This window comes from Piliocolobus tephrosceles, unplaced genomic scaffold (genome assembly GCF_002776525.5).
Source record: "Piliocolobus tephrosceles isolate RC106 unplaced genomic scaffold, ASM277652v3 unscaffolded_18389, whole genome shotgun sequence".
NCBI classification, from domain to species: Eukaryota; Metazoa; Chordata; class Mammalia; order Primates; family Cercopithecidae; genus Piliocolobus; species Piliocolobus tephrosceles.
In genome coordinates this window covers 1-1,588 of record NW_022300297.1, presented here as the reverse complement: position 1 = coordinate 1,588, position 1,588 = coordinate 1, and positions in this window count along the sequence as shown.

Here is a 1,588-nt window from a genome sequence, read left to right as displayed (position 1 = left end):
TACCAGGTTTGGTGAGGTATTCTAGAGAAACTCAGGCTGTGGTCTATCATATGTATTGGAATAAACTTTCTTGACCCAAGACAATTCTAAGCTTCGTTTTGGTAGGCTATAACAAGTAGTTCTTTGCTCTCTCTTTCCATTTGTATTACTTGCTGATGTTTGCAAAGTGGATATGATGGTGGGATCTACGGCAGCGTTCCTGGATCACAAGACAGAAATGAGAGTTGAAGATGGCAGAACAATAATATGGACAAGCTGTGTTGCTGACACTGTCTGGGCCGCTAACCCTGACTTCAACCTGAGACAGAAATAAACTTGTGTTTTGATTGAACCACTATATTTTTGGGAATCTTCGTTGCAACAGACCAACCTGTAGCCTAAAATGTAAATGTTTTTCATCTCAGATCTTCCAGGTGGGATATGTATTCCTCCGCCTGAAGTATATCTTTTAGAATTTCCTTTTGTAAGGGTTTGCTGTTTATGTTTGTTTAAAAATCTTTGTTTTTCTCTCATTTAAATTTACTATCAGAAATTTATCTTATTTTCTTATTATATTTTATTTTCTACTGTGTCTGTAGTCTACTTAGTTCATTCCTAATGTTGTTTAGATGTGCCTTCTGTTTGCCTTTATCACCTATACTAGATATTTATCAATATTGTGAAAATGATTTCAACATTTACATGGTGCAGCCATTCAGCTAAATGCTAGTGTTAACCCTTTATATTAACCTTTTCTTGTCTTTTATGATGACTTAGATTGCTTTACTTTTCTGCCACCTCAAAATGCATAAATTAGGACTTTTCTAAAATATTATTATGCATATTATAAATTACTTTTTTCTTGCATTTACTCTTCTCTGTAAGGGATGAGTTTTTCCGCTTGTTCAGGTGGGCCCTTTCTTCACATGATGCTAGTTTTTCTCAATTATTTGTTGATTCTTACTCTTACCTGTCCATAGATGAGAATTAAATGGTTGGGTCCTTGCTGTGAATTTTCTCAGAGCCTGTTAAGGTCACTGCTCTTGTGTCCCAGTTGTAGGACTTTGTAGGTCTTTGTGCAGGGATTTACTAACAGACAGAATCCCCCTCAGGCTGTCAAGAGGAAAATGAAAGATGAGCTGCATTCCCTCATCTTTTGCTGAAGCAGTGAAGCTTTTATATCTGCAATCAGAGATAATCTGGTATAGTTTGCTGACCTGTGGAGCTGCCTCTCCATACCTTTTCTCTATTTGTAACTTGGAGAACCAAAGTTACCTTGTAATTGCCTCTGATTACATCTGCCCAACTGCAATTACAGGGTTTGAAGATACAAAGTCGCCTCTTTCATTTTATAGGGAGCCAGGTTTCATACTAAACTGACCCAATTGCTCTGGAAGTAGAAGAATAATAAACTAATCAATGCACTAATTAATTGCTTTCAACTACTGTTATCATTTTATTGATTTTAAACTTGGAGTATCCCTTGGATCTCTTAAATTTTTTTTTTTTATTATACTTTAAGTTCTAGGGTACATGTGCATAACATGCAGGTTTGTTACATGTGTATACATGTGCCATGTTGGTGTGCTGCACCCATCAACTCGTCAGC